Source organism: Triturus cristatus, chromosome 5_1 (assembly GCF_964204655.1).
Source record: "Triturus cristatus chromosome 5_1, aTriCri1.1, whole genome shotgun sequence".
In the NCBI taxonomy this organism is placed as follows: Eukaryota; Metazoa; Chordata; class Amphibia; order Caudata; family Salamandridae; genus Triturus; species Triturus cristatus.
In genome coordinates this window covers 451,508,770-451,521,997 of record NC_140587.1, presented here as the reverse complement: position 1 = coordinate 451,521,997, position 13,228 = coordinate 451,508,770, and positions in this window count along the sequence as shown.

Here is a 13,228-nt window from a genome sequence, read left to right as displayed (position 1 = left end):
ATTAAACTTGTGCGCACGTTTCAGTTCGTGCGCACTACCGGCACGGTTACAGAAATTTCTCTGCAATATTTCAACGCGCCTCTCTTTTGAGCTGCGTAATTCAAAAAACGAACAAGTGCGAACACTGAGAGATTTCCGTTCGCGCTTCATTAAATTTTTTCCCTGAGAAGGAAAATATTAAATTGCACACGTCTTGGCAGCCGCCATAAGAGCTGTGATAAATAGTCATACCAAACTGATTAGAAGCATCTTCTCTAATTGGCTGGGAAGCATAAATCAGCAAATCTTCCATTTAGAAAAAATCTTAGACAGGTGCAATTGTCCTCATATCTCTATTTAATTGAAGTACTCATACTTCAGGCAACAAATTATAAACATCTCAATCACTTGTCCAGTAAGTACATAGGTAGGAAGAGAACATCAAACTACATTACATACTTACAGAACAGAAAGATAACTTACCTTGTTTTTTTCCTTTATCAAGACAGAGAACCTTAGAATAGAACGGCCTGCAAGGAAAAGAACAAGTGATTAGAGAGAAGGCTTCTCTGGGTAAACACACACAACGCTCAAGAGAAGTAAGAAGAGTGGCAAGCCCAAAACTACTTACTGGTGAGATTAGTTATTAAATGTATATGTATCTATATTAAGGAAAGCAGTCTGTCAAGGTAACCGATATATCTGACTATTTAATGTTTCTAGCCTAACAACCTGAAGAAGAAGATTAAGCAGGACCAGCAGTGTTTTGGAGCTGTCTCTTCTCTGTCCAATCCCCTTTCCCCCCTCAGAACTTACCTGCGATGGATTAAAACAAACCTAGCAGGGGGGGTCCTGAGAAGGGCATTGGGAGTTAGCGTCATTCTGCTCCTGTGTAATTCGTTAAGTTCCCCTGACAGAGTGACGTGCCCACGTTGGTACTAACACCTGAGCAGAATGACGGAAGGTCTGGATCTAAAAAATGTAGGCAAGATTTTAAGTAATATACAAAGGGACTTAGAGGCAGTGAGGGAGGAGAATAAGATATTAAGACAGGAGATTATAACCTTTAAAACGGGAACACCAGTTCAGGTAGCCAGTCAAGCCTCCACATCTTTTACTACACAGAATCCAAACGCTAGCACTCCGTCTTTTGCCACCACCCAAGTCATTCACTCATTATCCCCCGTAATTCCTCTTGCTCCACCTGAGAGGTTCAATGGAGATCCGCAAAAGGGACACATTTTTTTGACCCAGTGTTCATTGCACTTCATGTGCCGTCCAACCATTTTCCCTGATGCCCAATCCCGTGTGGCGTTCATCCTGTCCTACCTTAGTGGGGACGCCGCTTCCTGGTCCATGCCACTAGTGTCTCAAGATGATCCAATTTTATATAACCTTGAAGACTTCAAGAAATAATTCCTTTGCATCTTTGATCGTAGATCTGCATCACAGGCGTCTGACAACGAACTGTTAGAATTAAAACAGGGTAACCGAGAACTCGTGGCCTATCTAGCTCAATTTAATAAATTAATAGTAGAGACGAATTGGCCAGAAAATAAAAGAGCAGCAGTATTTTACAGGGGATTGCGAGAAGAATTGAAAGATGCCCTTTCCCAAATCCCGAATCGACCTACTGACATCTCTGCCCTAGTGGATTTGACTCTAGAGATTGATTATCGGCAAACTGAGCGAAAAGGAGAACATAGACGGGAGTTTCGACCTAGTGTTCCACATTTTGATCGAGTTAAAACTGAACCGTCACGAACAGCGGAAAGTTCCACTGGAGCAGAACCCATGCAAATTGGAGTAATCAGAGGTCCACTCTCCAAGGAGGAAAAAGAGAAATGAAGATTAAACAAGTTGTGTTTGTATTGTGGAGGAAGTGGACATTTTGTCAGGAACTGTTTAAAAAGACCAAAATTACCAGCAAAGGAGAAAGAAAACTAGAGGCACCACGGGTGAGCGGAGTTGGACCCGTGGTTGCGAAAGGAGCAACAACTCCAACAGACCATCAGGTAGCGAACAGGTTACAAGTCTCTTCGCCCCATTTGGTTATGACAGTAACATTACGATTTAGAAGTATAAATTTGACCGGAGTTATTGTCATGGTTGATTCTGGAGCAACAGGTAATTTCTGCGACCATAAATTTGCTGATCAAATTGGATTACAAGCCATTAAAAAGGAGAAAAGCGAGAAGGTCTGAGCAGTTGATGGTACTGAATTAACTTCAGGACCAATAATCAGTCATACAGAATCGGTACACATGACCACCATTGAGGGACACCAAGAGACCCTGCAGTTTAATTTAATTGACGCCCCCCAATTTCAACTAATCTTGGGCCTACCTTGGTTGACTGAACACAATCCGTTGATAGATTGGGGAGCCCGGACTATTCAATTAAATTCGGAATATTGTGCAAGACATTGTTTTGAAGATATGGCTCACCCTACCGTAACCAGTGCGGTCACTCAGTTATGCACTAATGGAAATTCTATATGTGTCATTCAAACACCTGAAATACCAGAGCTTTACCGAGAATTCGCAGATGTCTTTGATGAAATTAAAGCCGAAACATTACCTCCACACAGGTCTTATGACTGCAAGATCGACCTGGAACCCGGAGTCAACCTACCTTGCAGTAGAGTTTATGCCCTAACGGAAAAGGAAAATCTCCACTTAAAAGACTATTTGACCAAGAACTTGGCAAATGGCTTTATTCGGCCATCCCAGTCCCCTGTCTCTTCCCCCCTTTTTTCGTGCCAAAGAAGGGGGGGGGGGGATCTCAGGACTTGCATAGACTTTAGAGCAATCAACAGAATCAATATCATACCCGTTACCCCTCATCTCGGTATTGATTGATCAGGTGAAAAAAGCTAAGATTTACACTCACCTAGACTTACGTGGAGCATATCATCTAATCAGACTCCGAGAAGGCGATGAATGGAAGACCGCGTTCAGAACTAAATTCGGGCTCTATGAGTACCTTGTAATGCCGTATGGTCTGTGTAACGCACCTGCGACCTTCCAATACTTTATCAAACATGTTTTAAGTAATTTTATTGACCGATGTGCAATAGTCTACATTGATGATATCTTAATTTATTCAAATACGACTGAAGAACATTATGATCAGGTCAGAGCGGTTCTACAATGCCTCCGGGAAAACTCTCTATATGTAAAACTGGAGAAATGCCTCTTTAACACCAACACAGTGGAATTCCTTGGCTTTGTACTCTCGCCTAGTGGAGTTCAAATGGATGAATAGAAGGTGAAAGCAATAACAGACTGGAAATCCCCTACTAGTATCAAAGAACTTCAAAGCTTTATTGGATTCTCCAATTTTTACAGACGATTCATTCATGGATTCTCTACTAAAATTCTTCCTCTAACTCGTCTTCTGAAGAAAGGCGTCTCTTTCCACTGGTCTGATGAAGCTGAAGAGGCCTTCCGATTAATGAAAACCAGTTTCACCACAGCCCCAGTTTTACTTCACGCAGATCCCTCCGAACCCTTCTATCTGGAGACGGACGCTTCAGACCTAGCCATCGGAGGAATTCTTTCACAGAGACACAAAGACACTGGGCAGCTGCATCCTGTAGCGTATCGTTCACGCAAACTCAATCCTGCGGAATGTAACTACACTATCACGGACAAAGAACTTCTGGCCATTAAGGATGCCTTCAAGGATTGGAGGCATTACTTAATGGGGGCTAACCACACTGTAACTGTGTTCACAGATCTCCGCAATCTAAAATTTTTGCGCTCTGCGCGTACACTCACACCACGTAAATTGCGGTGGTCTCTCTACTTTGCAGACTTTGATTTTGTTATTACCTTTCATCCCGGATCCAAAAATGGAAAGGCTGATGTCCTCTCATGGCTAGATACAGAAAATCAAACTCCAGTCATTGAAAATCAACCAATCATACCTGATGACAAATTCATTGCAGTGCTTTCCTTGGAACCCTTTGAACATCATGTTCGCAATTTGATGTCAGATCTGGATATGCAGACTTGGCTCTCAGAAGACCCGCTACATTCCATTCACAACGGTCTTCCCTACCACAACTCTGCCTTGTATCTACCCACTAAGGAACTCCATTAAAAGCCATGCAGGAAAGTCATGACAATCCACTGGCTGGTCATAAGGGCATCCTAACAACTAAAGATTTACTTAAACGCAACTTTTGGTGGCCATACATGTGCCGTGATATTCGTCAATATGTTTGGAGTTGCGAACTATGTGCACGGGGGAAATCGGACAGGCAAGCTCCAAAGGGCCTCTTACAACCCATGCCAACCCCCCCATATCCTTGGCACACGGTCTCCCTAGACTTGATTGTTGATTTACCTTCCTCTCAAGGTTATGACACTATTCTGGTTGTGGTGACACATTTAGTAAAATGGCACACTTTGTACCCTTTAAGGGTGCACCCACTTCCAAGCAGCAATCTCAACTTTTCAATCAACACATTATTCGCCTTCATGGGATTCTTAAGGTACTCATTTCAGACAGGGGCTCTCAGTTCCTATCACACTTTTGGAAAGCTTACATTAAGGGCCTTAACATTGACCACCGTTATCCTACCAGCTTTCATCCTGAAACTGATGGTCAAACCGAACGCATTAATCAGGAACTTGAACAACACCTTAGGTTATACTTGTTAGATGAGGAGGGTGACTGGCCTGACCATTTATGGACTGCTGAGTATGCCTACAATAATGCTCCTAATGTCTCCACAGGTTGCTCACCTTTCTTTATAAATTCAGGCAGGCATCCTAATTCCCATGGTAATTTTGACAATACTAACCTTCCTGCTGTTCAGAATATTGCCAACCAGTTAGCTAGGATCCACCACACTGTAACCCAGAATTTGTCCACAGCAAAGGCTCGTTACAAACACTTCGCTGATCGAAAACGTAAAAAGGCACCTGAGCTTCATGTGGGAGATTTAGTCTGGTTGTGTACAAAAAATCTTAGACTCAAAGGTTCCCGTAAATTCCAGCCTCGTTTTATGGGTCCTTATCCAATTGAGAAGGTCATTAATCCAGTTACTTATCGATTATCTCTTCCTGGTTCCACCAAAATTCACCCGGTCTTTCATGTTTCTCTTTTGAAACCAATTCACCCCGGGTTGTGTAGGTCTTCCCCTCCTGATCCTCTAATCCTGCATGGTGAGGCTGAGTATGAAGTTAAACGGATTTTAGATTCAAAACTCATCCGTGATGAACTCTTTTATCTCATTGAATGGAAGGGTTATGGACCTGATGAACGTTCCTGGGAAAGAAGTACGGATGTCCATGCCCCTCGATTAATTAAAGCCTTCCATGCTAAATTTTCTACCAAACCCAGATTGGAGGAGACCCCGTTGGGAGGGGGTACTGTCAGGAATCACAGGAGGTTTCCTCCTCCTATTTCCTCCGTAGCTACTATCCTCTCTTCCCAAACTCAAAGAGTAGCTAATCCTTTTAGTTGGAGCGCTAGTTGGCACCGTAGAAACTCCAACATGGCTGCCAACATCCTGACATTGCAACAGCATAACGCTGTTTAGCAGTCTAGTCTTTCTGCAAATGACAGTTGGTGAGGTGTGCTCCAACATTCTACTGTGCACTTCACTGAAGATTCTTCTGGAGCAGCACCTGTTGTTCATGCGTCGCGAAAGTTAGTCAGGGTAGTGGCGGAATATGCGGGGTTAGCTTCGTCGGTTACTACCAATATTCAAGATTAAAGGTTAGTGTCAACTTCAAAGTATTATTTCTGTTCCCATCCAAGTTTTCAGGCAATAAGCTGGTGAAACATAATTCTGACTGAAGCCTTGCTTGCGCTAACGATTGAAATAAATCTGTGAAGAAGACTAATTCAACTTTAACCAATTAAATATATTTAGTATTGTATTTCCTGAGAGAAAGGCAAGGAAGAGAATGTTGACAAGTTCAGTTAACTCTTAACGTCCTGTAAATTCGCACTAGGGAAAAATGCGTGCATTGTTTCTCTGAGCTGCGTTATTCTAGATCGAATTTCTCATTCTGGATTTGAAGTTTACTCGCGGGCACTGTTCCTTTTGTGCCTCGCGGTACCTAAAGGCTGCAGGAATTAAACTCGTGCGCACGTTTCAGTTTGTGCGCACTACCGGCAAGGTTACAGAAATTCCTCTGCAATATTTAAACGCGTCTCTCTTTTGAGCTGCGTAATTCAAAAAACGAACAAGTGCGAACACTGAGAGATTTCCGTTCGCGCTTCATTAAATTTTTTCCCTGAGAAGGAAAATATTAAATTGCACACGTCTTGGCAGCCGCCATAAGAGCTGTGATAAATAGTCATACCAAACTGATTAGAAGCATCTTCTCTAATTGGCTGGGAAGCATAAATCAGCAAATCTTCCATTTAGAAAAAATCTTAGACAGGTGCAATTGTCCTCATATCTCTATTTAATTGAAGTACTCATACTTCAGGCAACAAATTATAAACATCTCAATCACTTGTCCAGTAAGTACATAGGTAGGAAGAGAACATCAAACTACATTACATACTTACAGAACAGAAAGATAACTTACCTTGTTTTTTTCCTTTATCAAGACAGAGAACCTTAGAATAGAACGGCCTGCAAGGAAAAGAACAAGTGATTAGAGAGAAGGCTTCTCTGGGTAAACACACACAACGCTCAAGAGAAGTAAGAAGAGTGGCAAGCCCAAAACTACTTACTGGTGAGATTAGTTATTAAATGTATATGTATCTATATTAAGGAAAGCAGTCTGTCAAGGTAACCGATATATCTGACTATTTAATGTTTCTAGCCTAACAACCTGAAGAAGAAGATTAAGCAGGACCAGCAGTGTTTTTGAGCTGTCTCTTCTCTGTCCAATCCCCTTTCCCCCCTCAGAACTTACCTGCGATGGATTAAAACAAACCTAGCAGGGGGGGTCCTGAGAAGGGCATTGGGAGTTAGCGTCATTCTGCTCCTGTGTAATTCGTTAAGTTCCCCTGACAGAGTGACGTGCCCACGTTGGTACTAACACCTGAGCAGAATGACGGAAGGTCTGGATCTAAAAAATGTAGGCAAGATTTTAAGTAATATACAAAGGGACTTAGAGGCAGTGAGGGAGGAGAATAAGATATTAAGACAGGAGATTATAACCTTTAAAACGGGAACACCAGTTCAGGTAGCCAGTCAAGCCTCCACATCTTTTACTACACAGAATCCAAACGCTAGCACTCCGTCTTTTGCCACCACCCAAGTCATTCACTCATTATCCCCCGTAATTCCTCTTGCTCCACCTGAGAGGTTCAATGGAGATCCGCAAAAGGGACACATTTTTTTGACCCAGTGTTCATTGCACTTCATGTGCCGTCCAACCATTTTCCCTGATGCCCAATCCCGTGTGGCGTTCATCCTGTCCTACCTTAGTGGGGACGCCGCTTCCTGGTCCATGCCACTAGTGTCTCAAGATGATCCAATTTTATATAACCTTGAAGACTTCAAGAAATAATTCCTTTGCATCTTTGATCGTAGATCTGCATCACAGGCGTCTGACAACGAACTGTTAGAATTAAAACAGGGTAACCGAGAACTCGTGGCCTATCTAGCTCAATTTAATAAATTAATAGTAGAGACGAATTGGCCAGAAAATAAAAGAGCAGCAGTATTTTACAGGGGATTGCGAGAAGAATTGAAAGATGCCCTTTCCCAAATCCCGAATCGACCTACTGACATCTCTGCCCTAGTGGATTTGACTCTAGAGATTGATTATCGGCAAACTGAGCGAAAAGGAGAACATAGACGGGAGTTTCGACCTAGTGTTCCACATTTTGATCGAGTTAAAACTGAACCGTCACGAACAGCGGAAAGTTCCACTGGAGCAGAACCCATGCAAATTGGAGTAATCAGAGGTCCACTCTCCAAGGAGGAAAAAGAGAAATGAAGATTAAACAAGTTGTGTTTGTATTGTGGAGGAAGTGGACATTTTGTCAGGAACTGTTTAAAAAGACCAAAATTACCAGCAAAGGAGAAAGAAAACTAGAGGCACCACGGGTGAGCGGAGTTGGACCCGTGGTTGCGAAAGGAGCAACAACTCCAACAGACCATCAGGTAGCGAACAGGTTACAAGTCTCTTCGCCCCATTTGGTTATGACAGTAACATTACGATTTAGAAGTATAAATTTGACCGGAGTTATTGTCATGGTTGATTCTGGAGCAACAGGTAATTTCTGCGACCATAAATTTGCTGATCAAATTGGATTACAAGCCATTAAAAAGGAGAAAAGCGAGAAGGTCTGAGCAGTTGATGGTACTGAATTAACTTCAGGACCAATAATCAGTCATACAGAATCGGTACACATGACCACCATTGAGGGACACCAAGAGACCCTGCAGTTTAATTTAATTGACGCCCCCCAATTTCAACAAATCTTGGGCCTACCTTGGTTGACTGAACACAATCCGTTGATAGATTGGGGAGCCCGGACTATTCAATTAAATTCGGAATATTGTGCAAGACATTGTTTTGAAGATATGGCTCACCCTACCGTAACCAGTGCGGTCACTCAGTTATGCACTAATGGAAATTCTATATGTGTCATTCAAACACCTGAAATACCAGAGCTTTACCGAGAATTCGCAGATGTCTTTGATGAAATTAAAGCCGAAACATTACCTCCACACAGGTCTTATGACTGCAAGATCGACCTGGAACCCGGAGCCAACCTACCTTGCAGTAGAGTTTATGCCCTAACGGAAAAGGAAAATCTCCACTTAAAAGACTATTTGACCAAGAACTTGGCAAATGGCTTTATTCGGCCATCCCAGTCCCCTGTCTCTTCCCCCCTTTTTTCGTGCCAAAGAAGGGGGGGGGGGATCTCAGGACTTGCATAGACTTTAGAGCAATCAACAGAATCACTATCATACCCGTTACCCCTCATCTCGGTATTGATTGATCAGGTGAAAAAAGCTAAGATTTACACTCGCCTAGACTTACGTGGAGCATATCATCTAATCAGACTCCGAGAAGGCGATGAATGGAAGACCGCGTTCAGAACTAAATTCGGGCTCTATGAGTACCTTGTAATGCCGTATGGTCTGTGTAACGCACCTGCGACCTTCCAATACTTTATCAAACATGTTTTAAGTAATTTTATTGACCGATGTGCAATAGTCTACATTGATGATATCTTAATTTATTCAAATACGACTGAAGAACATTATGATCAGGTCAGAGCGGTTCTACAATGCCTACGGGAAAACTCTCTATATGTAAAACTGGAGAAATGCCTCTTTAACACCAACACAGTGGAATTCCTTGGCTTTGTACTCTCGCCTAGTGGAGTTCAAATGGATGAATAGAAGGTGAAAGCAATAACAGACTGGAAATCCCCTACTAGTATCAAAGAACTTCAAAGCTTTATTGGATTCTCCAATTTTTACAGACGATTCATTCATGGATTCTCTTCTAAAATTCTTCCTCTAACTCGTCTTCTGAAGAAAGGCGTCTCTTTCCACTGGTCTGATGAAGCTGAAGAGGCCTTCCGATTAATGAAAACCAGTTTCACCACAGCCCCAGTTTTACTTCACGCAGATCCCTCCGAACCCTTCTATCTGGAGACAGACGCTTCAGACCTAGCCATCGGAGGAATTCTTTCACAGAGACACAAAGACACTGGGCAGCTGCATCCTGTAGCGTATCGTTCACGCAAACTCAATCCTGCGGAATGTAACTACACTATCACGGACAAAGAACTTCTGGCCATTAAGGATGCCTTCAAGGATTGGAGGCATTACTTAATGGGGGCTAACCACACTGTAACTGTGTTCACAGATCTCCGCAATCTAAAATTTTTGCGCTCTGCGCGTACACTCACACCACGTAAATTGCGGTGGTCTCTCTACTTTGCAGACTTTGATTTTGTTATTACCTTTCATCCCGGATCCAAAAATGGAAAGGCTGATGTCCTCTCATGGCTAGATACAGAAAATCAAACTCCAGTCATTGAAAATCAACCAATCATACCTGATGACAAATTCATTGCAGTGCTTTCCTTGGAACCCTTTGAACATCATGTTCGCAATTTGATGTCAGATCTGGATATGCAGACTTGGCTCTCAGAAGACCCGCTACATTCCATTCACAACGGTCTTCCCTACCACAACTCTGCCTTGTATCTACCCACTAAGGAACTCCATTAAAAGCCATGCAGGAAAGTCATGACAATCCACTGGCTGGTCATAAGGGCATCCTAACAACTAAAGATTTACTTAAACGCAACTTTTGGTGGCCATACATGTGCCGTGATATTCGTCAATATGTTTGGAGTTGCGAACTATGTGCACGGGGGAAATCGGACAGGCAAGCTCCAAAGGGCCTCTTACAACCCATGCCAACCCCCCCATATCCTTGGCACACGGTCTCCCTAGACTTGATTGTTGATTTACCTTCCTCTCAAGGTTATGACACTATTCTGGTTGTGGTGACACATTTAGTAAAATGGCACACTTTGTACCCTTTAAGGGTGCACCCACTTCCAAGCAGCTATCTCAACTTTTCAATCAACACATTATTCGCCTTCATGGGATTCTTAAGGTACTCATTTCAGACAGGGGCTCTCAGTTCCTATCACACTTTTGGAAAGCTTACATTAAGGGCCTTAACATTGACCACCGTTATCCTACCAGCTTTCATCCTGAAACTGATGGTCAAACCGAACGCATTAATCAGGAACTTGAACAACACCTTAGGTTATACTTGTTAGATGAGGAGGGTGACTGGCCTGACCATTTATGGACTGCTGAGTATGCCTACAATAATGCTCCTAATGTCTCCACAGGTTGCTCACCTTTCTTTATAAATTCAGGCAGGCATCCTAATTCCCATGTTAATTTTGACAATACTAACCTTCCTGCTGTTCAGAATATTGCCAACCAGTTAGCTAGGATCCACCACACTGTAACCCAGAATTTGTCCACAGCAAAGGCTCGTTACAAACACTTCGCTGATCGAAAACGTAAAAAGGCACCTGAGCTTCATGTGGGAGATTTAGTCTGGTTGTGTACAAAAAATCTTAGACTCAAAGGTTCCCGTAAATTCCAGCCTCGTTTTATGGGTCCTTATCCAATTGAGAAGGTCATTAATCCAGTTACTTATCGATTATCTCTTCCTGGTTCCACCAAAATTCACCCGGTCTTTCATGTTTCTCTTTTGAAACCAATTCACCCCGGGTTGTGTAGGTCTTCCCCTCCTGATCCTCTAATCCTGCATGGTGAGGCTGAGTATGAAGTTAAACGGATTTTAGATTCAAAACTCATCCGTGATGAACTCTTTTATCTCATTGAATGGAAGGGTTATGGACCTGATGAACGTTCCTGGGAAAGAAGTACGGATGTCCATGCCCCTCGATTAATTAAAGCCTTCCATGCTAAATTTTCTACCAAACCCAGATTGGAGGAGACCCCGTTGGGAGGGGGTACTGTCAGGAATCACAGGAGGTTTCCTCCTCCTATTTCCTCCGTAGCTACTATCCTCTCTTCCCAAACTCAAAGAGTAGCTAATCCTTTTAGTTGGAGCGCTAGTTGGCACCGTAGAAACTCCAACATGGCTGCCAACATCCTGACATTGCAACAGCATAACGCTGTTTAGCAGTCTAGTCTTTCTGCAAATGACAGTTGGTGAGGTGTGCTCCAACATTCTACTGTGCACTTCACTGAAGATTCTTCTGGAGCAGCACCTGTTGTTCATGCGTCGCGAAAGTTAGTCAGGGTAGTGGCGGAATATGCGGGGTTAGCTTCGTCGGTTACTACCAATATTCAAGATTAAAGGTTAGTGTCAACTTCAAAGTATTATTTCTGTTCCCATCCAAGTTTTCAGGCAATAAGCTGGTGAAACATAATTCTGACTGAAGCCTTGCTTGCGCTAACGATTGAAAGAAATCTGTGAAGAAGACTAATTCAACTTTAACCAATTAAATATATTTAGTATTGTATTTCCTGAGAGAAAGGCAAGGAAGAGAATGTTGACAAGTTCAGTTAACTCTTAACGTCCTGTAAATTCGCACAAGGGAAAAACGCGTGCATTGTTTCTCTGAGCTGCGTTATTCTAGATCGAATTTCTCATTCTGGATTTGAAGTTTACTCGCGGGCACTGTTCCTTTTGTGCCTCGCGGTACCTAAAGGCTGCAGGAATTAAACTCGTGCGCACGTTTCAGTTTGTGCGCACTACCGGCAAGGTTACAGAAATTCCTCTGCAATATTTAAACGCGTCTCTCTTTTGAGCTGCGTAATTCACAAAACGAACAAGTGCGAACACTGAGAGATTTCCGTTCGCGCTTCATTACATTTTTTGCCTGAGAAGGAAAATATTAAATTGCACACGTCTTGGCAGCCGCCATAAGAGCTGTGATAAATAGTCATACCAAACTGATTATAAGCACCTTCTCTAATTGGCTGGGAAGCATAAATCAGCAAATCTTCCATTTAGAAAAAATCTTAGACAGGTGCAATTGTCCTCATATCTCTATTTAATTGAAGTTCTCATACTTCAGGCAACAAATTATAAACATCTCAATCACTTGTCCAGTAAGTACATAGGTAGGAAGAGAACATCGAACTACATTACATACTTACAGAACAGAAAGATAACTTATCTTGTTTTTTTCCTTTATCAAGACAGAGAACCTTAGAATAGAACGGCCTGCAAGGAAAAGAACAAGTGATTAGAGAGAAGGCTTCTCTGGGTAAACACACACAACGCTCAAGAGAAGTAAGAAGAGTGGCAAGCCCAAAACTACTTACTGGTGAGATTAGTTAAAAAATATATATGTATCTATATTAAGGAAAGCAGTCTGTCAAGGTAACCGATATATCTGACTATTTAATGTTTCTAACCTAACAGCCTGAAGAAGAAGATTAAGCAGGACCAGCAGTGTTTTGGAGCTGTCTCTTCTCTGTCCAATCCCCTTTCCCCCCTCAGAACTTACCTGCGATGGATTAAAACAAACCTAGCAGGGGGGGTCCTGAGAAGGGCATTGGGAGTTAGCGTCATTCTACTCCTGTGTAATTCGTTAAGTTCCCCTGACACAAACACCCTGTTACTCCCCTTACACTTCTCCAGTGACCCATTCAGTACCATGTACTAATCCATTTACTGCGCCTAAACCCAAACACTTATAAATTCGCTGAGGCACTCTCCTTGTACTTCTCTGATGATTCAGTCAGTACCCAGGTACTTATGTAGTAAACCCGGTTTTAGCACATGGACTACTT